The following is a 25,821-nucleotide window of genomic DNA, read 5'->3' on the forward strand; positions in this document are numbered from 1 at the left end:
AGTCAAGTATTTTCCCACACAAAATGGCCATTCCTTAAAGATTAGGTAACACTCATGTGAGACCTGATATCCGGCTTGTGAGGCTAGGTATTGCGTTATGTTAGATTTAACAACACCTTTTAAGTCTTTTCTGAATGTTTTATTTCTTTAATGTTGAAGAGATAGCTTGACATTTCAGGAAATAAACTTTTCACCTTATGGCCAAGAAGATGAGCCAACAAGATAGTGGGCATTACACAAGTGCTGCGTGTATCTTCACAATAAGAATCATCAATACGAATAGAAGGGGACCTAGGACAGAACATTGGCATACTCCACAGCTAAGTGTATTTCTTTTCCTTGTTTAATCACATTTGTATCTAATACCAAAGCTTGGTGATTTAGCATTCATCGTCTAGGTTTAAAACTGTACCCCTTCTTATTCTTGTGTTGCTCTCACATACAGAGTGCTTCTGTGTATGTAAAGGCTGAGGGAGACAGTGTGTCCTCAGCAGATGGGGATGCAATGACACTTGATAAAAAGACGCTGCATCAGACAGTCTGCAAGAGCGCGCGCACACACACACACACACACACACACACACACACACACGGGTAAACAAAGTGAAGAAACAACCTTTTCAGAGCCTGTCTGCTTTTGTTCTTAATGCCACAGCGACAAAGCGACACAAACGACTCAGTGATATTCACAGTAGATATCACTAATCTCTCTCTTTTTGTCATAGACACTCACACACACACTTACACACACCCACACCCACACACACTCCTTGTGTTGTTCTATACCAGGCTATTGGACTGGTTCGGCAGAAACGATGAATTTTTAACAAAGGTGAATTAGGAGTGTGATGTGTGTAAACTGGGAGTCTTGCCAAGTACAATGATCCGGCCTATTCCTTGGGGAAAATCACACGGCCCTGTGTGTGTCGTGTCTTTTTGTCTGTTCTGACGCAGGTATGCATGCTTGCCCTGAAAACACACACAAACACACAAACACACACACACACACATCTTTCACGCCAAAGAGAGTGTTTATGTGCGTGTCCTTTAACAACGGCACTTTCATTGTGCGTGCTGCACATTATTCAGAGCTACATATAGAGCAGTGCACATTCAAACCCCAGCTATAATCCTCATTCTGATTCTGTTTAGCGAAAGAGGACACAACATGAAGCAAAGAGGCTTCCCCACTTCTCATGTCAAATAAGAGAATTCAGATTTTACACGAGGATTTGTTTTTTAATCTGGATTATTTTCCTTTCAATCAATATATGAGAATGCATGTGGGTAGGACTTGACAAGGTATGATGTCTATGGATGCAGCAGGTGAAATCCTGCTGCACGACTGTATCGAAGTGTTTGAGAAAACTACAGTAAGTGTGAAGAAACAGAGGAGAAACCATGAGTGCAGAGACCACCACTGCACATCACGCTATTGTAATTAGAGGTCCCCCCCTCGCTACGATGTATATATATATATATACACAACACACATACACACTCCGCCCTGCCTCCCTCCCTCCCCGTTGTACGCCATCTGTCACTCGATGGCAACTCCACCCACACAATCCAGTCAGCCAATCAGGAGGCCGAGAGCTCCCCACGCTCATATGCCATTAACCCCTAATCAGCTGGGGAAATGGAGCCAGGCAGTGAGCCAAAATGTGTACACACACACACACACACACACACACACACACACACACACAACCGTAAACCATAGTCTTATTCAACCAAAGCCTAACCACAGTGACAGAGACAAGCCCCGCCCACTCCTTTGAGTGTATTTTAAGTTAAGTAAGAGATCTTTGATTCTATTCATCTATCTATGTGCTGCGCCTACATTACACACACTTTGCCAAAAGCCACTCCTTCATATTGCTGCCAACACGAGATCACAGCATCCCCTGTTTTGTGAAGCAACACGAATGGATGGCAAATTTCAGAAAAAAGGCCTTAAGAACAGTTTTTTCCAAAGATGTTCCATCACTTGGTCTTTGATGATGATGGTTAAGATCAAATTAAAAAAAAACACATACTTCAAGTATGCTGAAGTTCAATTGTCTAGAGATGTGGTAACTATGACGGCCAAAGCATATGATCACTCTTATACTCACTGAACTCAGTGGCCCCTCATGCATTCATTATGTGTCTCCACTCATTCATTCAAGTTGTTCATTGAATTGGTCTCTATCTCCAGCTACAAAGGCTCACCTCCTTGACCTGTACAACCCAAACATTACAGTCTAAATGGAACAACAAAACCCTGAACCTACGCTGGCAGGCTGACTTCATGTGGTATTGTTAATCTAAATCATGAAGCGAGGCTGCAAAAGAGAAAACATCTGCATTTATAAAACAAAAAGAGCTGATTAACCAAGACAGACAGTGACGTCGGATACAGTCAGTGGTGGTAATTGGTCTATGCTGACCAGACCTGACAAAGAAAAAGCCAAACACAGTGATTGTTTTCCCTTTTTTGTGGGTTTTATCATAGATGCCAAGTAAAACACAATGACACATCGATCTGGGAGATATTATCAGACAATCAGCGTAGATATTTCTGTGCATACATCAGCAAGTGACTAATACCAAATTGCAGAGAGACAAAGATATGTTCTGAGTAATTTATGTTTCACTTAGCTTTAGGCTCAATCCCGATACACTCCTTGCTCCTTCCACTTAGCTCATATTCCCCTTTGAAGTGTTCATGAATAGGGGTAGGGTGTACCAGTTCTTGTTGGGACAGAGGGGTAAGGTGAAGTATTTGGGCTACACGGCTCTCCACGTGGAGGTTTTCAGAGACACACTCTAAAGCAAGTGTCATGAGAAATCATTAGCAAGATGGCTGCATAAGCACCAAATGAAACCCACAAAAGTATTTCTTCAATAATAAAGATTTAGAAATTACAGTAACTATCACATTGTCTTATGTCATTACAATGTATTATGGTCCTTTTCTTTATGAAAAGCATAACGATAACAAAAGAAATTGCCAGTATACCAATGCCTCGGTACCTAACTAGTTAGCGAGCTAACCATATATTGTTTTTGCTGATTTATGCATGGCAAACCTACATATTGACATATTTCCCCTCCTTTGATCGCGTGTGAAGCCACAAGTGAAGCAGCTGCACTTGTTACCACTTCTCTAACAGCGGTGCAGTCTGGCAGGGTAGGAGCACGGTTTGCTAATGCAAGCCTACAGAACACTGCTAGTGGCCTGGTAATATAGCAGTGTTCTTTTTATTTAATGTCTTGTTTGATCGGCTGATAGCATGAAACTTAATTTGGGAACGAATAGTGACCATCCATGCTTTTCCATCTCCATCAGATTAATGCCAAGTGTCATTGTGATAATACCATAGAGTGCTGCGGGGATGATGTTTTTTGTAGGCCAACATGGAAGTTAGCATTGCCCAGTTCTCTCGTCAGAAAGCCAAGGGGATTTTTCCCCATTGCATTTTGGATTATTGCTTTGTGGCAAACAAATGTTTCTGATACTTGCATGTTTTGTTCAGCAAGATGAAGTTCACAAATGAATGTCACTTTTATGATTTTTGAAACTTAAATGCAATCGTCAGGCATAAAGAGCTAATAAAAATGAGGGGGTATTTACTGACATATTCCATGTGGAAGAACAAAACAAGAAAGTCTCTTACGTTCGTGTTAACCACAGATGTCATTTTAGTGATCTAACCAAAAACCTATTTAAAAAATCCATTGACATTAAGACAAGGAGACGAGGAGTACTAAAATGCTAACTCATTTCTATGCTTTAAAGCTCATTTTGCACCACTCTATTATGACTGCATGTGTTTACATAAATGCCATCAATTACCATGATGATGTATGAAGGTCTTGAAGGTTTCCCATTTTTATAGGGGTGGATTCCAACTGCTAGCCCTTGTAACTCTGTTTCAAGGGGCAAAGGGGAACTCGAAAATGAGGGGTAGGGGTAAATATATATGTTCACCAGTGAACACTTAACTTTATATTTTATTTGTTAAATGTTAGGCTCGGTACACAGGCTATCTTGCTTTTTATGGCGGAGTTGAGCCACCTAACCTGAAACAAAGACTGTCCTTCACTTTCATCATTTTATCAAATAAAATCTTCAGGGATATGGGCATAGATGCTTTTGTCTTACAGCAACATACATGTATTTAATAACTGGGTCTATTATTAAGGCTGTCCACTTTCTAAATTGATCACAGGGTATGAGAGTTAGGATCTGAGAGGCTTACCACCTCAACAACACAACAACTTAACACACACTTTGCTTGTCAAATACACTGGCTCATCCTCATCCTGTTCAGAAAAGCTGACTGAGTCTCTGAACCCTTCTCTTACTCTGTATGCTTGTGCTGTCTACGTCAATGACACATTACTATTTACTTTTTATCAAGAAACTGCTTCTTCAGCAGAAACACATCCCTCTCCGACACACACACACACACACACACACACACACACATAAACACAGCCACCTTTTTTCTCCTCTAATCTCACTTCCCCTTTCCAAAAGTAGCCTACCGCAGGATTCATCCTCCTCCAGCAGCCAACACATCCCTCGCAGCCTGCGGCCCTTCCCATCTCCCATCTGTTCTGACAGCTCCAAGGTTTACAGCACCCCCCTGCTTGCTCTCATTCACACACACAGACACCCACATGGCCCTGTATTCAATCAGCCATCTATCTCTGCACAACAGACGTGCAAATGCACACACACACACACATTGAGTACACTGAATCTTCTCCACCCCTCTGCCTATCCATCCATCTATCTATCCATCATCCATCCATCCATCCTTCCATCCCTCCCTCCCGCAGTGTTTGCTGATGCGATAACAGCTGATTGATTCATTTGTGATTTCCCAGCAGCCCTGTCCCAAACACACACACGCACAAAAAATCCTTGCTAACCACCGGGACTCATTTGTCATGATTACATTGAATTGATTCCCTGATTTGCTCCTTTCTGCTGCGACGGGGGGGAGGAGAGAATGGGAAGACAGGGAAGAGGGGGGAGAAAGAAGGAGAAAGACGAAAAAAGATGGGCAAGACAGGTTTAATCAAGTCCCTTTCAGCTGATGTGTCACTGTGAAAACAACGAGAACGGGAAAAACTGCAGATCTGACAGAGCTGACACGGGTGGAAATCAGCAAAAGGCTGACGTGTTGGCCCGAGTTCCCGACTTGATCGAGCAATAGGCAAAAAAAAAAAAGAAAGAAAGAAAAATGGAGGAAGTGGAGAGAAGAAATTGAAAGGGAGGGAAGGTAACACTTGACGTAAACCAGATTACTCTGAAAGGAAGATCGTGTTCAGCAAAATACTCATCAAAGAGATAAAGAGACGGACAAAGATCAATCAAAATCATCAGAATAAGAAAGAACACATGAGGGCTCGTAAGTCCTGTTTTGTAACGCACACACACTCACACACAGGTATACTGCTTGAGATAAAAGCTGTAGCCTGTGAACAGTAGCGAGGGATGGAGAGATAGATGGAGGTAGGGGCGGCGTCCTTTTGCTTGATGGCGTCTGAAATTGAAAGCAAGCTATACAACCTGAAAGCCAAAGTGGTCCAATTCAAGACTCGCATACACTCAGCTGTTAATGGAGAGTCACTTGGTCGATTCATGCTTTTGTGAGCGTGTGCGACACTAGAACGAAGGTTGCTTGCTGAGGAGAAAAGCCATAAATGTTGCTTTCAGCTCTGCAGGAGAATACAGGACCAAAAAAACCTGAGAGCAGAAATGCTCGCACACAAGCACGAGAAATACATTATGTGGAATACAAAGCTGAAGCTGGGCTGAGGTGAAGCAGGAGTTAAAGGGCCTTGGCATGCATGTGTGTGTGTGTCATACACAGAAGCTGTTCCTTCTCCACTGTGTGTAAACCCTGTTCACTCAAGGCTAAATTAGAGATAAGGAGGCCATGTTTTTGTGTTCCGGCCTGTTGTTTGCGGTGTAGAGGCATTATTGTGCTGCGGCCTTGTCTGGCCACATTTACAAAGAGACGAGCAGAAGCAATTTATCAAGCTGCAAACACTCGAAGACAGACTTGTGTCAATCCCCTGCAGGTGATAAAGCCGGCATTCACTGTCTGCTAGAAAACTTGGACTTCCAGTTTTGACTTTGCTTAAGACTGTGCTTAAGACTTGGCATTATCTCTTATGCATAACCTCTGGCACAAGCAATGTAATAGTGAAAAGAAAAATGTATTTTGGAGTTGGTTTAACTCTGAATTTTGATGGGAGAAAATTCACATTATTTTAGTTTTTGGGAGGCATTTTATGACTGGTCATTAGAAATACTGGGGGGGCAACTGTCAAGTTTCCATATAGGCATATTGTATGTGCTCACATTATCCCCCAGGACTAGCTTTCATTATCAGGAGACAACCACTTAGCTTTTCTAAATGTGCATCCTGTCATTAATATGTGCAACTTGTTTACTTGTCAGATGACTGTATAAATAAGAGACATAAAAGAGCAAATTACACAGCCTGGAATGACGTCAAAGACAAAACTGTATCAAACAATCTAAACTTTATAAACAGATATCTGCAAATGAAAGCGAAATCTGTGGGCAGCGGGAAAGATTTTGGTTTCAGAAGCACTCCGGTTTTCATTTGTAGTCTGAGTAGTATTGACCCAATAATGTTTGAGCAAGCTTTGGTTGCGTGCAAATAAACAGTCCTTGTGGAGAGCAAAAGAGGCCAATCGCATTAGCCGAAATGCAATGTCGGAACACAGTGGCTATCGTCTGGCAACAATTTTGCAGTTGTTTTTTTTAGCTTTTTAAAACATTGTCTGCAGTCATATGCAAGATATCGGTTTTTAGTGTCATGACTTAGTGTCTCAAGTTGCTACCTGGACTGTAAACTATAACTAGCAGAGTGAAAAGGAAGTCATGGCCCAGATATTCCTTTTCCAGGTACATTAAGATATACATGGCTGCAGCCACATTCTGTTTGGAGTCTACATGACACGTCCTTAGAAACCGCTCACACCACCAGTACAAGAGAGACCCACCAATGCAACAGTTATTTGAGCCAAGTTATAGCTAGCTAAATGCTATCTCAGCATTTTCTTCAGGGCTTCTGGACCAAGGGGTGAAGGGGGCTGATTGTGGAAGTACATGTAGGTATTGTGGGCAAGTCATGTAGCTGCTCCCGCCGCAGGCATACCTTTACCTCTGAAATATTGGCCATACCCCCCAGAGGCTAAATTGTCATCAGACCAATAACTGATGGGTAAGCCGAGATTGCCAACGTGACTATCTAGTCAAACATTTTTCCAAATTCTATTGTAAGGGCAGCTAATTAACAAAGAATGTCTGCCTTTGTACACTTTTTTTTTTTTTTTTTAACAAATGAATGAATGTGAGAAGAATACACGCTCACACCATCACACGCAACTATTTTCAATTAGCAGGCAACAACCAGTTAGCTTTCAGGCTTAGTTCAAAATAATTTACTGTCTGACAGCTGTGACTGGACAGACATTACACCACACGGCTAAAAAGACAAAACTGTAACTAATAAGCCAACAACAGTGCCCCGTACCATTTAAATTCCGACACATAACAGTGCCGGAAAAATCATATTACATCATAACACTGTAGCTGAGGAGGTTCAGGACAAGTGAATGTTAATGGTGAAACCTGAAATCTAAGGGACAAAAGTTTGGTGTTCAAGTGTCTTGTATTCTTCTCCACCTCTTCTCATGGCTGACAAAGATATATGATGAGAACTGGCTGCCATAACAGTATGAGCTTGATGTTACCATAGCAAAGGTGATGACTGGCTAAGATAAACACTGCAAGACTTCGTATGGTTATCATCTCAAACATTAGTTGGCAGTACTGTTTGTCATTTTTACTTCACCATTTTTTACAATATATCTTTATTATTTGGAGATAATGTCACTGTCCTTGTCAGATCAGACGCATAACTGGGTCTAAAAGTGTAGAAGACAGTGACGAGACAAAACCATAATATGATATGGACACACACGCACACAAACCAGACACACACCAATATGTAAGCATATGAGACGACAGCTGTAAAAGTTTATCGCACTGGATTTACCCTCCAATTACCAACACAACAGCTTACCAAAGACATGCAAACGCATTTACACATGCAACACCATTTTTTCTCACTTAGTGTCACCGACAATATGCATGAAAACACACACACACATGCACAACATATGATTTTTGCTAAATGTATAGATTCTTCCCTGCAGCAAACCATTCATCTGGAATGTGTGCGAGTGTCCGTCTGTGCAGGCAATGCATGCAGCGTTAATGTGGTTATGCGCACACACACACGCACATTTACACACATGGATATCCTGCTTGTGTTTACGTATGCCAAGCCTGTTGTCTCCGTCTCTCCCTCTGCTGCTCTTTTGTCTCGTCTTTCTCTGTCTCTCTCGCACTTTGCCCTTTTCCTAAACCAGCCGTGGCCTTAGCCATGGTTTTTGTTTAATATGGCGGCATGCAAGGCAAAGGAACAACCATCTGCCACATGCATGCAGCCGCCGTCTTAGGAACAACAAGGGGCTGGCATCACAATGCCTCTTTAGTTAGTGTGTATGTGTGCGTGCAGGCATGTGTGTGTTTGTTCTTCAAGCGCAGTCTGCAGGGCAAGATAAGTATGCATTTAAGAGGCTTATATTTCATTTCAGGAACTGAAAGAGACAAAATGGCTCCATTCTGAGTTGGCGGACACAACACAAGGAACGGTGAGGTAGTGAGAAAAGCATAAAGAAAAGAAAAAAGCTCACTCTGACGCTGTTTGTGTACACACACACAGAGGAAGGAGGCACAAAGCCGAGCATTTGTAGTTTGTGCACAAACACAATTTAGCACAAAGCTGAACATTTGAAATACAAATCCAGCTTTATTAATCAGCGGTTTGTTTACTGTACAGCTAAAAGCACATATCTGATGAAAGCAGCCAAATCAATGTCTGAGGACGGAACAAAAGTAACTTCAGAGACATTTTGGAACAAGTGAATATTGACCTGGGCTTGTCAAGCAGATGACACATTCTCGTGGAGCCTCTGAAGGCAGACATGCTGCACAACCACACAAAAATTAGCAAAAAATACACACGGAATGAATAATTAAGCAACTTTTTGATGTTTTGCAGTGACTGAAAGTGGCCTACGTACAATATGTCAACGATATTTCATGGCGTTAGCTGGTGTGCTTCAGCTTTTTGTGACAAACAAAGCTGCAAAATAACTTTGACTTGCAACTCATTTAAAGACAATAACCTCAGTTAATTTTAGACCACCATTTGGATTCTGAGCGTAACCAGGGACGTGGAAATTGTTCATATCAAATAAAAGAAGCAGAAATTTCAGACATGGACTCAGTTCAATCCCTGCTGGCACTGTGCTTCTCTGCATATCTGAAAATAAATCCCGACTGCAGGATTCATGTGATGTTTTGGTTTCGCTTCCACAAGATATTTTCTTCTTTCTGGGAAATGTTTCGTCTAATGCAAAAGGTCGTGACATTTGTGGTTTTGTTGGACCGTCTGCATGTCTGAGTTTAGAAACCTTTCCACCCCCTGATTAGCCTCCACCCCTGCAGAGCTGATCGCTGCTCGCCTTGCACAATCATGCATGAAACATGAATAATGAAATATAATGAAAACAGCTTGCAAGCCAATATACAAGCTGACGATCCACACATGCCCCTTCTTTTTCTCTCTCTCTCTCTCACACACACACACACACACACACACACACACACACACAATAGCTCTGCAAGGGTGAAACTCTCATTTATCCATTAGCTGAAAAGCAATCACAGATTTGCGCGCACACACACTCACAGAGGGGTGGGGGGGGGGACTTCTGGTTGACTTCATCAAGCTCTCATCAAGCCAAGCCACCATATGGGGATGGGGCCCAAAACAGAGGGGATTGGATTGTGTGTGTGTGCATGTGTGTATTACAGAGACCCCCCCCCCCCAAAATGCAACACCAACACAAAGGAAGCATGCATCACCAAATCAGCTTTGTCTTGCATGCATTATGACGCTACTGCTGCCCCATTAAGAAGAACACCCCCCCCCCCCTCCTCCCAACTCACACACACACACCCCGAAGGTGTGCTGAGCTCAAAGCAGCTGAAGTAAAGCATGAAGAGGGCCAGACACTCTGATTACTACCTCCTCCTTTTTCCTGCACATTTCTCCTCACACCCCCATTGTGTCTTCATTCCTGTCTCTCTAATTTCTAGCTTTGTCTTCTTCCCCTTCCTCCCTCTCACTATGTTAACTGGCGAGCCAGCAAGGCACCCTGACAATCCGAAGAATCCCCACCGCCGGCTCGCACACACACCACGTACCAAGGCCAGCCTGCTGACGTAGGCAGACAGTCGTACGTGGGGCATACATTGAATTTTAATCTGGGCGTGACCTGCTTTTTTCTTGGCTTCCACTTCAGCTTGCCTCCCCTACTGGCTGCCCCCATAGAGTCAGCTTTTCACCGGCAAGCACACCCCCCTTCTCACCAAGCACCGCCCACCACGACACCCCCCTCAGACCCAGGCTGTAGGCCTCGAGGCTGGGGCCTCGCCTGCCATTGTTAGCCCACAATGGGTGAGAGGCGGCTGGCGGGCAGGCAGCAGCCAGGAGGCCTTGTGGAGGAAGCCAGGGGAGAGGGAGAAGAGCTGCTACTGGGAGGGGGAGGATGGCAAGAGGGGGTCTTTCCTGCATAGGCAAACATACATGATAAACCTGTTAGGCGAAAGGAACATAAAATAAAAAGACATAAGACAACAGTGGAGATCTGGTATCATATACTCGACTCACCGTATCGAGAAATGGAAAAACAACTGAGCACAAGAGGGAAAGCTCAACGATCTTAAACACGCTGCAAGCTCCGTTCACAAAGCCACCACAGCATAATACTGGACGCAGGCTGTCTACTCTGTTGAATCAGTTGTCTAAAGCTGGGATCAAGCTTAACAAAGTGAGCTTTCTTCTCCAAATGGAGGTTCATTTATTTATGTCAAATGAGAACATCTGTCACTGCAGCCCGTCTGCACAGATTCACTGTCAAGTCGTGTTCACACCAGCATTTCAGGGATGAACGGGAAACAAAGTTGAGGCTGGTTCAACTTCCGCTAAAAGCCCACATTTCAGATAGATTACTTTATAACGTTAACAGTGTGTTCTACTGTTCAACCTACAGTTGTCATGATGGGGAATAAAACCATTGCTGATTTTACAACTCAGCAATGATTGACAGCTGAGTTGTAAAATCCTGCTCAGTGTTTTAGATTCTGATATGCCATCAAACTCATGGATGTAATACTATTCTATCAAATGGAAGTATTATACATAACTGCTGCATCATTTTAAACACATTACCCCAGTATTTAGTTGGTCAGATTTGCTATATTTCAGAAAGTTGGGGATCTCTGCAATGTTTTCCAATAATGTGTGCACTTAAGCTGAGTTTTGAACCTTGGCTGCTTATTGAGAAGAATTTAAAAACTACAAATAAAATGTTTTTGCTATGCTTCGACAGGCAGCACCGTCCAAAATAATCATAATTAAAATTAAAAATTATCATTACTACTAGTTTTACGGTGCACTACAGTTCTGTGTGTGGTCTGTTCAAGTGGTTTTGGTGTTTCCCAGCAGAAGCTGTTGCTTGACTGCTGTAGGAAGGTACAGTCAAAATCACTGTACTCTCAATTTCATAGTAATAGTATGTCATGAAATGTCTTAAGAAAAGACAGTGTGAGTTCTCTTCTTGTGTGACCCTCAATCATATGCTGGCTTCCTAAAACTTTGAGAAACCCCGATCTAAAAGTTTTGTTTCAAAATGTTCTAAAATGGTCAGTTTCTAAAAATTCCTTTGGGGGGAAATACCCCCTGACCCTATTCAACAGTTTGGTCGCTGAAAGAGTAGATTGAAAAGGGTCTCCCCCAGGGTTAAATAGGTGATTATGGCCCTGGTTTGAACCAAGCTGGGCTGTGCAGCAAGAGTTTATGAAGACTTCAGCACAGGTGGGATTGCAGAGGTGAAATAGATTGTTGAATGAGGCATGATTATGCAGCTGCCTAACCTGTTTGTCACTTCTACTGCAGAGGCTGACTCTGGTGAATAGTTAAGTAGAAATATGATGTTTCCAGGACAGCCACATTGTTTTTTTCATGCAACAACCACATCAAGAAAAACTTCCACTGAGGTTTCACATGTTAACTGTAAAACTAAACCATATTGATTTGCAGTATGAGAACACACGGGTAAGAGTTTGTTTAACTCTGACACATGAAGTAAGTCTTAGTACAGGAGGCAACACTGCAGTTCTGATTTAAGCACATCGGAGCATGCTGTTGTGAAACCACAGGCCACATCTGAATGGAAAATAATCAAGTGCGCGCACACACACACACACACACACACACACACACAATCAATCATCCAATAATGTCAATTGTCCACACACACACACACACAAGCATGCAGACATACATAGAAACACACACACACCAGTGGCGATCCAATAATGTCAGTTGTCATGTACATAACCACACACACACACACACACACACACACACAGAGCGACGAGTCGTGGGAGCAATCATCTGATAATGTCAACTGTCACACAAGGACACACATAATGCGTGCACACACAAACACACACACACAGGCAGAACAAAGGCGGGGAGGCTGGTAAACAATGCTCCACAATGCTCTCTGGCAGAGACTTGAGTTTACAAAAGAAAAGGTTTCCAATCGCTAGACATTCATTCAGTCTCTCTCTCCCTCACACACACACACACACACACACACACACACACACACACACACACACGGCTGGGGTGAGCGAGAGGGAGAGAGACCTTTACGACGTGCGCTAGGGGACACACAATGCCAGGCAGACCATTCTCTCACTTACTCTATTCACTCATTCAATTGCTCTTTTTCCCCCCTTCTCCCTCTCTCCGCTCATCTTTAATGCACTCTAAAATAAACCACTTTTTTTTCCTGGATGTGTTTTTCTTTCTGTCCTCTGCTTTCTTCATTATGAGGATCTCAGTCATTTATCACTGAGTTGGTAATATAGGACAGATAGGAGGGATCGAGCTGCACTCGTTGCCCCGGCTCGGTGCGGCACCACACACTAACGCACACACAAATTCGCACACACATCACATCCCATCACAATAGCCTGGATTCACACAGGGCAGGGACGGCTTGAGATTGAACCAACAGTGATGCAAGCCTCCCAATCCCCTCTGTATGGACAATGAAGGGCTAGTAACAACAACCCTGGGGCTACAGTTGTATGTGTATGTATGTGTGTATGTGTTTGTGTACTGTATGTATATATATGTGTGAAAATATGTGCTGCTGGTGTGGTGGGCTTTTAATTCAAACGCAAAGCTCTACCAAATGATACTCATACTTCCCCGAAAGAATGTTTTGAGGAGGATGATTTGCGCTGCACAAATCAATATTTGTATTTGTAATAGGATGACATTGTAACTACCACAGATGTTAACAGAACCAGTAAAACTCAAGAAAATGGCATCCAAACAAGTTTCTCTTTGCTTCAAACAAGTATAATAAAGACATGATACAACTCAAATCCTTGACCTGCTTATTTGACCCCAAACCAGCCACCTTTAAAAGTGTTCAGTTTTCAAGAGGATGAAGAGCCAGTATCTGTTGGCCGTTCCCTATTTCCTGGTATTTTCCCCCTGGCATTGAAAACTGCTATTGTGAAACCTTACTTCAAGAGGAGCAACATAGACCTGCATTCTTTTACGCTTCATCGATTTCTTTCAGCAAAATCACTGAAAAACTAGTCTTTAAGACCAAATAAGCCATGGCTTAATTCTACCTGTGCTTTGCAGAAATTGTATACCCTCACAACAAGACAACCTGAGTTAAAAGATATACAATAAATTATCTGAGAGTGAAATTAATGATATGAGAAGTTAGTTTAGTTCTTAAAAAAGACTACCATTGAAAAAGTTACTGCAAGACACCGCCCTACAGAAAGACTACAAAGACACAAACATAAAGACTATGTGCTTCTCTGCCATCCTTCTAAATTCTCTCCTTTGGTGACCATTCGTTTGACAGTGTGTAATGCGGGGTCCTTCAGGGCTCCATTCTGGATCCTTCATTGTTCAAGGGGTCACCGTTTGTTGGATTGTCTAATAGCATCTGAAACCCCATGCCTTCACTTTTTCTAGCATTGGAACTAGGGGTGAACTGCATCCACCCTTTGTTTGAAACTTTAGAAACCCACAATTCACACCAACTTAACACAAAGATAGGCCTGGTGTGTGGAAGTGAGAAAGTATTTGAACTTTTTTTTCAAGCTCTCTTCTTCATTCTTTAAACAAGTACTTAAGTCACTTTTTGTACATACAAACAAAACAAACTCTATGCCTTTGAGGAGAGATTGTTTGAAAGCTGGCACTGCTATCCCTGTTTAAGCAATTATTGTGTCTCTGCCTTGGGTCTCTACGTTCGCAATACACGCTTGATTACATGAAAAGGTGCCATTGTTGACAGTTTGATTTGACTGGACATGATTTCTATTTGACTTCCATGCACTTCATTTAATTCACTACTGTTGGTGAATTTAGTCTGATGAGGGTGTATTCGGATCCTCTGAAGGCTTCCAGTGGAGCTGTTGGATGACCTCAACCCAGACCTTCATCTCATTAACACATTTCTATTGATTGGGCTGCAAAAACATAAACACTTTTAAAAAAAAAATGCAACTTAAAAATGAATGCAACATTGGCACCATGAAGTTAACCATTAAGATCTGATCAGCCATAGCACAAATTTGATGGAGGGGACGATAAGAATGGGATCACTATGGAAACATTATATCAGGGAGTCATATGTTCAAGATTTTTCATTCTGGCAAGAAAAGAGCAAACCTATCCCAATATGATAGTGGAGACTCATTTAATGCCAGATGGTACATTCATCTGTATGGCAATGTTAATGGCACTGATAGTGGTTCTAAACTGGAGAATAATCTTATAGTCTCTCCTTGTTGCCTACAGTTGGGTGCAGGGGTGACATTTTTTGTAAGCCAGCCCAGAAGTTAGCTTTGCCCTGGTTCCCTTGACAAAAAGCCAATGAGATTTTTTCCAGTAGATTTTGGATTATTGCAGAAAATAAAGTTGGTGGCAAACAAAAGTTTTTGATAATTCCACGATTTGCTCTGCAAATTAATCTTCACAAATAAATACAATTTTTTAAATCATTTTTAATGTGTAAATGCTATTGCCAAAAGTTAAAAGCTAAGTTAGGCTATAAATCAACTACACCACAGTCACATGACTTCAACCTCACCCCCACAATAAGGCTGTGAAGCCATGTTCGGCATGATAATGTTCTGTAGTTTCACTTAGCCACTTGTTAACAGCCACCTTTTTAAGAGACTGTAAAGCTTCAAATTCCCACTCCGACTTAATTTACACTGCAGAACAAAACGGGAAAATCTCTTCAGCTTGTGTTAACCACAAACTTTATTTTAGGCATCTAACCAAAACCTAATTCAAAAATCCTATTGACTTCTAGACAAGGAAACCAAAGATGTTAAAATGCCAACTCATTCTCAGGTTTTGGGACTCATTCCTGCACCACTCTATTCCAGAGCAGGTAAAGCTGTTAAGACATGATTGAGAGTGCTTTTATTGGCTGTAAATGAACTCATTGAACATCTTGTTTTTCAGAACCAAAGTGGTAGTTATCCGTTGTGGTTGACCAGCATCTCACTATGTCAACTGGTTTTGCTTATCTATGCCACAATGTGAATGCAGCGTGACTCCTCCATCACATTTCATCTGCTTTAACCTCACATACACCTCCTCTGTATGACTTTCTCTTCTCTTTTCCCATCTCCTGTCTCTTTTCTACAATGGGTTTTCCTCTGCAGCCATCTATCTCTGTTTGTCTGTCTCAGTCACACACACACACTCAGACACACTATCCTACACACAATGAGAGCCTGATTAATAAGTGTGTCTCTCTCTTGTTTCCGGAAAGTGTCAGAACAGGGAAGGCCATTTCAAAGGCACTTCAACCCAAATTATGTAGATTTAAAAACAGCTTTGGACACATGAGGCAGCAGGAGGTGGGAGGGTGAAGGGGGGCTGAAGGGTTGGACTTTGTTCATGAATATTCATGATTAGACACTTTAAACATATCCTCTCATGGGTCACCACAGGCAGAGAACCAGCCAATCAACTTCTTTTGAGACCGTCTCTTTCTGCCACTGCACTTCAAGTCAGTCAAGTCGGTTTGTTTCATTGGCACGAATGTTGAAACAGCGCTGTCAAAGCATTTAAATACAGTTGAATGAAAAGGATTTCCAAAATATGACTATTACATAACAGTTTAGATCTGCCTGTCTATCACATGCAACAGTCAACAAAGGACCAGTTTCTTTTCATAAACTACCCCTGGCATGTGTAGCACAAAATTGATATTTATCTTCACAGCAAGATAATTGGTCCTGACGTCGTCAGTGCTGGCAGTTTTAGGGCCTGGTCACACCAGCATACAGTCACACATTTCTGAGGCAGATCAATGCATTCCAGTGGAATCACCGCCATCATTAGATTTTATTTACTGCACTGAGTTCAACATCAATGAACACTGACGTGCAAATTTGTGCTATTAAACAATAGCATGCCATCTTGACGGGTCTGACATTTAAGGGAAACCCAGAGAAATGGAGGAAGTTCTCATTGCTTCTAGATGTGCATCACATTCCAATTGTTATAGAGGAAATAATTTGTGTATTTACGAGCCAGGAGTCAATGGTACAAATTCCTAGCTTGGAGAGAATTTTCCCCTACTTCTTGTTTGAATTAAATTATGTGGCACTGAAAACAAAAGACAAGCCCAGAGAGCTATTGCAACTGACAAATGCTAGAATGTTTCTGGGCTGGCTAGTGAGTGAGTGTATAAAGAGAGCTGGAAATAGTGTCTGAGGCGGGACTCTGTTCAATCCTATGAAAGTTGCTCAGTGGCGCATAAAGCCAAAAAAGTTCGACTTAATTGGTGTAAAATTACCCACATCTTTTGTACCGTTGGGCCCATTAAGCCAAGTTGCTAACTTTTGGTATAGTCCTATAGAACTTTAATGGGTATAAAATGGTATAATTGTACAGCTCTTCTGGATCTTCAAAAATTGGACTGAATAGATCAATTGCTGATAGTGAAACGTGCCATTTCACTGAGGTTGTGACCCTCATATAAATGTATACTGATTGACAGACATCTCTGTTATTTTGTAGATCTATTGAAGAAGGTCTTTTTGGGCCCCATTGCATTAAATGATGGATCCATAAGTTGTAATTCCCATGTTTGGCCACTACCTGGCACACTTCCTGGGTGCCTGGTTAACTTACCAGCAACAGCAGTTTACTAGCCCTGCAATTAGTCCGTACGTCACAAAGCTTCTAAAACCATATACTTCTTGAGGATGGACCTTTGCTGTGTGATGCTCTGGTGCAAACAGGCCTTAAGGGCACAGTGTGCTTCAAACAAACCAGAAGGCAAAAATGTTCATGCAAGTTCCACAAGGTAGGGCAAAAAGACTGCTGTCAAGAAGCAATAAATTGTACAAAAGGGCCATAATACCAAAATCTTTTGGACAGTCTCTCTTCACAGGCTTTTATGGTGCACTCATTTGTATTCAGAAAAGTTCTAGATTTTGTTGTGCGAAGGGTTAAAACAAGAGAACTTTAGAGAGAGGTTCTAATCCTGCATACTTTCTTGCTGCCACACATTTGTCCAAACAATTGTTCGATGAATGGTGAGTTTCAGAAAACAACAAAAATAGTTGTATGCAGCCCTCTCTTATATAGCATAGCATAGCATTCAGACACTGTCCGACTATCCAAAGGGCTTCCAACTTGCCTGCTGAAATATAAATATGCTAACTGATCACTGTGTGAATATTTCCTGCTCCTTTCTGTATTCCTGAAGAGCACACAGTAGAGAGTCACATATGGGATGCCAGGCAACAATAGTCATGAACAGGATCTGACCACAAAGCCAAGCAGGGCCCCTTCACCTCTTTGGTGTAACAACAGAAGAAAACCACAGTTACGGTACGTCCAAAGTCAAACACCAGTGAATATTAAGTAGGTAATTAGATGCAGCAGCATTTAATTTCTAATTTTCTCTATTGCTCTCTATTGGCCCACTCGTGTTTCTAGTTTTCTCCACATATCAAGGTCACTGCCATAAAAGACACACACACACACACACACACACACACATGAGGGAGGGAGAGCGAGTGAAAGGCTCTTCACAACAATGTGTGTCGTGGGCTGAATACAGAGCATAGCACAAAACAAAAGCATGAGCGACAGCCAGCTGGCTTGGCACCACTTGGCACGGGACAAGCCCGCTTGTCCTTGGCATGACAATGAAACACACACATACACATGCAGACGTAAAGACACACACCGATATCCACACACACTATTTCTCCCTCTCTTCTCAGGGTGTAATGAAAAGCGTAGCTACAGAGAGGCTCAGCACTTAAAACAAGTTCTGTTCATCAGATCCCAGTGAAAAGAGGCAGTGCTGGGCTACACCACAGAAACACAACAGGATCCTCTTTTCATCTTGGAAACAAGAGTGGGAAAAGAAACACAGAGGGACTTGAACGAGACTCAGCTGGCATCTTTGGAGGGAGCTGGACGAATATTTGGGACAGGCTTATACCTAAAGTGTAGTGCCGGGCAGTTAAGTGTTTATGGGCTCCGAAAAGTGATTTGAACTCGTGAGTCAAGGCCTGGCAAGTTCTAGATGGATGAAAGATAAACACCACTCAATAATGCAAAACTCTTTCTATTATCCCAATCCATTATCTAAGAAGTCTCACATGGATCCCTATGAAAATGAGTTTAATGAGTATCCCAGGCTGTGTAACTATACAGACACATGTCAGTTTCACTTGCTGTCATCATTTCTTTCAGACTGCGGTATCCATCCAGTGTATCAGTATTAGGAGTTCAGCATGGTTTCTGCATCTCTGTGGACAAATCTACAGCAACCACATCAGAGAGCCATTTGGAAGGTTGATTAGAAATAGGGCTGGGTATTGAAACTTCACACCTCTTAAGGTATCGACACAAATAAATTATCATCTATAGAATCAAGACTTACCCCATCAAACAATAACCTGCTTTTGATCCTTTTTGTCCTTGATTTAATGCTACGTGATTGGCTCAATACTGCAGCAGCTACAACCCATCCAGTCTGTGGTGTGTTGAAGTCAAGTGCGGTTCATTTGACGGAGCTGACAGTTCAGAGTGCCGAGATGCTATTAAAACTTTTTGAAATTATGGCTTTACTACTCTGGCGTCATGTGGCATGTTACACAATTGAATGCTTCCATTCACATAATGGTTATGGAGTGCAAAAAAAAGGTATCAAAAGAAGTACTCTATTGGTATTTGTATCACTTTAGGGGTACTGGTATTGGTGCTGGTACTGTCATTTCTTTAAACAATAACCCTAACATGAAACTAGGTATACCTGCGGATTTCTTTTGTACGATGCTCATCAGCTGGCACGGTTAAATATACAAACTTATTTCCACAACAATAGCTTTATTTTTAAATATAGGCTATTGCCAGCATGGCATTCCAAGGAATTGAAAATTGCGACACAGCTGTCATAACTTAAATGTCAAGATGTACAGTATTCTGGTTGTTTTACTTATTTCCCACAGTGGAGCTCTAAACTGCTACCCACTGAGAAGCCGATAAAGCATTATCAGGGACATTGTTCCCTGAACAAAAGACCATTGTTCTGTGTGATCAGCAGCTGATTAAAACTGTTTGCCACACAGATCAGAAGCCGAGGAGTCACGGACAATCAGTGCAACTGCAGACTGAATGGTCTCAGCGATGGTACCAGCTGAAATTGCAGATGTGTGTGGCTTTGTGGGCGAGAGCACGTAAACCAGTGCAAAGAGCAGGCAGAGTCCACTGTTACTGCACTGGTAACTGTAAAGGAAATAGTTTAATTTTAGGAATGAGACCTTGATAAGGTAAAGTAGAGAATTGGTTCTAGCTGATGTCTATTTCCAAAGCACATGTATTTGGGCAATGCACAGCAACATCCATACACTAAAGATACACTGGGAGTTGGCTTTGCTAGCATCACCAGAACTCACCTCGAAGCATGAAGAAGTATTCACACAAAGGCCAAACATACAGGTTTCTTGAGGGACAGCAAGGTAATCAAAGTATTAATTAGACCCAAAATGTATGAAATACTTCCCCTCCCTACTCCCTCCCCCTTCATTCCAAAGTCTGTGTTCAAGAATGAGCCGGAGGGAGTTTAACCATATTTCTCATACCAGGACCAACTTCTCAAGAAGTATATGCAATCATCTCAGACAGGACAGGGTGGTAGTAAAGACATTACTTGCCCTTGTTTTTCACTAGGCCCTAAATACTGTTTTTATCTATATGGCTTACAGAACAGGGTTTCAGTCAGCAAACAACTTAACACTTAACACTTGTTCCAGTGACTCAGGTGTCATTCAATGTACATATCCTTTAATCAACAGCCAGCATGCTTAGTGCATATGAGTTTGAACAACGGTCAAAGGTCAAAGACTCTTACACGGTAACCAAGGTGTTGCTAAATCTAATGCTCAAGTAGTCTCTGTAGGTTTCACCATGGTTTATAGAAAAGATATACTCATCTGTAATTACCATGAGTCACTGTGAGGGGATTGGGCAAACATGGTTATACACTACCCGGTATTGTGAAACATCGTCTATATCTTTAGGCTAAATGTTGCTGCCTGAATCCCCAATGCCCCACCTCTAATTCTTAGCTGTTGAGACATTACTGCCAGCAGGAGAATAAAGACATGACTAATGGCCAAAGTTAAATCTTCACATCCAGTTACAACGTGTCAACTCAAAAGCATGCAATGCGGCTTAGCCATGCTGCAATACGGCTGACAGTAAAACCTTTTGAAGGATTGGATAGGACTGGGGATAGGCGTCAGGGAAAACGGGAGAAAATGGGAGTGCCTTGGGTTTCCTTAGTCTCTGCAGGTTGAGGACGTGTTAAATACATGGGAAGAGATGAAATGAGACTACTGTGTGGACATAAAGGGAACACAGACGGAGAGAAGGCCAGTCTGAAAAGAAACTGGAGGTACAAAAAGAGAGAGTGAGCGAGAAAAAAAGAAAGAGAGCAAGGGCCTCCTTACTCAGCAGGAGCTGTCTGCCAAGGCAGGAGTCAGGCAAGGGGCGAGTGTGTGTTTTGTGTGTGTGTGTGTGTGTGTCTGTGCAACATAGGGGAGATAGTGGCCACGTGCCAAATACAATGACCCGCAAAGCTGGCAGGGCACCGGGTGGTTGTGAGTGTGCGTGTGTGTGTGTGTGTGTGTGTGTGTGTGTGTAGGAATGTGTGTGTGCGCTTGCATTCCTGGGACGCATGCTGCCGGTTTCTCCACAGTAACAGTGAGAGGAGGCAATAGACTCCGTCTCAACAGAGGGAGGGTGGGAGGGAATGGAGGACGAGTAAGAAGGGGAGGAGGCGCTGCTGTAAAAGCGATAGAGAGCGAAGCAAATATCAAAACGGGGGACAGAGTAGTGCTTTAATGCGATGACCTATCCACCATTCTCTACACTCACTTTATTGTGTTTCATTGTGCTGTATTTTACATGAAATTAGCTTCAGCTTTGCAGTACCTGAGAGGAAACGGACAAGGTTCTAAGAGATGGAGATGTGGCTGAGCAGGTAGAGTGGGCTGTTTGCTAATCGCAGTGTTGGCAGTTCAGTCACTAGTGTCAGTTGAAGTGTCCTTGGACAAGACATCTAACCCCAAACCGATTTCGATGGTAACGTCAGAACCTTGCATGGTAGCTCACTACCATTACACTAGAACCGAAACTATGGGCTGATTAATTATTTGTCGATTGACAAATAGGTCCAGTTTGTAGGATTAGGGGGATATATTGGCAGAAATTAAATACAAAACAATAAGTAACTTTTCTTTAGTGTACAATCACCTAAAAATAAAATGCGTTGTGTTTTTGTTATCTTAGAAAGAGTCGCTTTTATCCACACACGGAGCAGGTCCTTGTCTACGGATTCTGTCATGTTGTACCGCCATGTTTCTACAGTAGTCCCGAACAGACAAACCAAACGGTGGCTCTACATAGGGCCATTTGCTTTTCACATCAGCCACCATAGTTAGAGAGGAAAACACTGATTTTTTTTTTTTTTTTTTTTTTTTTTTAAACATGAAACTGCTTTATTTAGTGTTTTTACCAGTTGAAATCACCTAATACACATTTGTTTTGGAGTGGTGGAGACCTCTGCAGAAAATTCGGCTCCAGTAAAAAAATCCTGGTTGTCTGGATCTTGAGTTATCAGGGGAAAAGGTGAGCACACATTAGCAGGTGCTGGGCTAGTGACCCATCTGCGATGAACCGAACAGCATCAGAGAAACACTGATTTGAAACATAAAGCTGCTTTGTTCAGTGTGTTTACCAGTTTTAATCACCAGGTCGGTATGTTTTGGAGATGAAGAGACCTCTGGGGATAATTTGGCTCCCAGTAAAATGAAGACTGAAGGAATCCGAACCAGGAGTTCACACTTGGCACATGGGAGAAGTGTGAACTCGCAGTCTTCAATCCTAACCGCTACATGCCACTAAATCTTCACTTTTGCTAGTTTCATGCTTTTGAAATGTGAAAATGTTATGCTTTTTATTGTCACACATGATAATCAACTAAAGCACTTTGGATTTTAGGACTGTTGGTCAGATAAAAGATATAATATATAACATAACGGTTGGAAGACGTCACCCTGAGGCCTGGGTTATTACACAAGGCATGTTTCACGATTTTCTGACATTTGATTAGATAAATCATTAATTGATTAATCAAGAAATTAATGCTCAAATTAATGTAAAATAAAAAATACTGATTAGTTGAAGCCCAACAATATACTTATTAATATTTGGCTTTGTCACACAGCCCTGCTTGAAGCCAGTAGACAACAGAGTGAAGTAGACGATTGGACACAAACCAGAAGGAGGTTGAGAGCTGGAGAATGTGGTGTGTGTTTCTATGTGAGTGTTGCTGATTTTCTTAGTTGGAAGAAGCACTGGTCCCATCTGGCAAGGACACAAACACACACCCACCCAATCACAAAGTCACACAATCATGCACGCGCACACACACAGCCATTGTCTGCAGGAGGGACGAGGGTTAAAGGGTCCCCCTCCCTCCCTGCTGACTCCTGGATGCTTGGAGCACTAATCCTGTTATCTCCGTCCCAATAAGAAATGAATTAATGAATAGAGCTTGGAAAGACAGTGCAGAGTGCTCGGCGACAGCCCTGCATGGAGGCCAGTGAGCTCACAGGCTCAGGCGTAAATAGGCAGAAAACCACTGGGAGGATTCTCCATACGTAGATATGTAGTTTCTCTCCTCATTTCAGTAGGATATATGACCATGTGAACGCTGTGCTTTCTAAAACCGAAAAAAAAACTTGACAGTGACAAACTAGAAACGCTGTTATGTGTCTCCCTGGATAAGAGCTTCAACTAAATGTTAAATGTAATGTAATGTACAGTGAAGCGTAGGGTAAATCTGTGATCAGACGCACTTTCCCCACAGGGGACATTAAAGTTTCATCCTTTCAGACTCCCAGTGGAAATTATGGAGAGAACATAGAAAGGCAATCTGCAGAGTACTGGTCTTTTAGAGCATATAGATATTGCACAGTTCAACATCCTGCTTTAGTTATGTGCTTTTATTACCTTATTGAAAACCTACTGGTTCAAGGGGCTGTCTACTTCCCACAGTTTATATGAATGTAATCAGATCAAACCAATATAGGCCTTATGCAACCCTTCTTAAGTCATGTTTAGAATAACTTTAGCATGGGAATAAAAGAACCCAGTGTTATCCTCAAAAAAAGTGACCTGATTCAAATGTTATCATCCCATTAAATGGCAGTTATCTGAGGTTTTTAGCCTTATAGATATGGGTTATTCAGGGCCACACGTCATACGTCAGTTGAAACAACCGTCTGTGGCTGAAATTAGTTAATACTGACCTCTGGTTTCACATGGGACATGACCCTGCTCTTCTGTGTGAAAGTCCTGTGTTTGACCCATCCACCACTCCTTTCTCCCACCCACTGGCCCGATATCAGCCGAACAAGCTAAAAAAATGGACTGAACTCTTGCCGTACCACAGTGCAACATCACTATGCAGCAACCTGTGTTGGCCAACAAAATACATGCAAGCACATACGAGTACAACGCACGCACCACATGGCCTGTGCTTACTGCACAACTACTTCCGTCATGCTTTATATTGTTTAAAAACCTGACTCTGAGCATTTAAATCCGCAAAGTGGCGTCTCTGTGTCTGATACGCCTTAAAAACTGGTATTTCTGGTGCATATTACTTTTTCTCACCAGTACTTTGTGAGAACTCACACCAACCCTGTGGGCCTTTTTCTGGCACCTCGAAACCTTAAAAAACTTCTCTTGTCTGTCTTTTGTGTACCCTTAAAACCAGGTACACAAAAGACAGACAAGAGAAGTTTTACACACAATCACTCAAATACAGATTGGAGAAGACCTCCACATGAAAACAATACATGATACATACACTCCAACATACCTGGATACAAAAGCGTCACTTCTACACACACTGACAGGTGGGAAGAATCAGAAGAGAGGATAAATGAAAATGAGGGTGGTGAGTAAGCCCTTGACCAGCACTGCAGATATTAAGAGAAGGATTTGATGATGGGGTGATTTTTTTCCTTTCTCGTACAATCATCAAAGAGGATGCACACGATAACACACACACACACTGACAGGACTTCAGTGTGTGTTCATACAATCCTGCTCCTGCCCCTGTATGAATGAAAATACCTTTCCTTTGACACCAAAATAGCCTGGTCTCACTTTAATCCCACAGGGAACAAACGTCTGATCACGTAGTGCTGAGAACACATGCTCAGTGTTGTCTGAATGCGTGTGTGTGCATGGGTAATATGCAGCTCAAATATCCTCTGTTGTATTTCTTATAGAAAAGAAGCCCATTGACTGTGTTTCTGTGATAGGAAGTCAATGCAGCGATCATTAGCTTGGAATGAAATACCAGACAATGGCCGACCAGCAAGATGGGCCACAAAGGGAGGCTCTAAGTTTTCAAGCTCGGGGGTGAGGCAGGTTCATAGAGAGTGTGTGTGTGTGTGTGTGTGTGTGTGTGTGTGTGTGTGTGTGTAAGAGTGACAGATTCAGACACTGAGATCTTACAGTTGCTTTCTAGTGTCATAAACACTCCCTCTCTGCGCTTTGAACTCAATAGAAATGTCACAGCAGCCTGTCCTTGCACCAATGCACACACACACGCACAGACACACACACAAATACAGAATTCATGACAAAAGAAGAGGTCCTTTCAGTGTGAGGACCTGAGGGAGAAGAGACAGACGAATGGGGGGAACTCCCCCTGAAGTTCGCAGACAGCCATGACACAATACTGCAGGGAGCAGAGAGGCAGACGGGACTACAAAGACAGAAAGAGGCCAACAGAGGGATACATGAACATTTAACAGTCTGGATAACTTTTACATTAGAGCTGAAACAATTAATTGACTGGTTATCAACTACTACATCACTGACTAATTCTATAATTGATCAATCTGTTTGAGTAATTTTTTTAAAGAAAAAAAAAAAGTCAAAATTATCTGATTCCAGCTTCTTAAAA

The 25,821-nt window shown here is 42.2% G+C and overlaps 1 protein-coding gene across 2 annotated transcripts in view; it reads right to left on the reverse strand.

Moving 5' to 3' along the window:
- zswim5 (zinc finger, SWIM-type containing 5) overlaps positions 1-25,821 on the reverse strand; it is a 74,813-nt gene that overhangs the window by 25,880 nt on the left and 23,112 nt on the right. The gene's annotated exons all lie outside the window — the stretch shown is intronic.

Source organism: Epinephelus fuscoguttatus, linkage group LG15, assembly GCF_011397635.1.
Source record: "Epinephelus fuscoguttatus linkage group LG15, E.fuscoguttatus.final_Chr_v1".
Classification (NCBI taxonomy): domain Eukaryota; kingdom Metazoa; phylum Chordata; class Actinopteri; order Perciformes; family Serranidae; genus Epinephelus; species Epinephelus fuscoguttatus.